The sequence below is a fragment of the Phalaenopsis equestris genome, unplaced genomic scaffold (assembly GCF_001263595.1).
Source record: "Phalaenopsis equestris unplaced genomic scaffold, ASM126359v1 Scaffold000002, whole genome shotgun sequence".
Lineage (NCBI taxonomy): Eukaryota > Viridiplantae > Streptophyta > Magnoliopsida > Asparagales > Orchidaceae > Phalaenopsis > Phalaenopsis equestris.
The window spans coordinates 19,407,935-19,408,198 of record NW_018164444.1 but is presented as its reverse complement, the minus strand read 5'-3'; positions in this window follow the sequence as shown (position 1 = coordinate 19,408,198).

Below are 264 nucleotides of genomic sequence, written 5' to 3'. Positions count from 1 at the left end.
CTCATTCAGTCGCTCCGCAGTAGAAGCAGAAGTTGACGTATCTGACCAATCTCATAAGGTACCGGTTGGGTCGGGTCGCGGTTCCTTCGCTAGCGCTTGGAAGCAAAGTGGCTATAGCTTGCTGTACTTCGCGCGCAAGAAGAGCGATCTCAAAACTAGAGGCCCAGTGAGCCCACTGCAATGGCACCGAAATGGGGTCTGTGGGACGAGAACCCTACACCAGCTGAGATCCTTTCGTGCACACGGCATACCGAAAGCCATTCT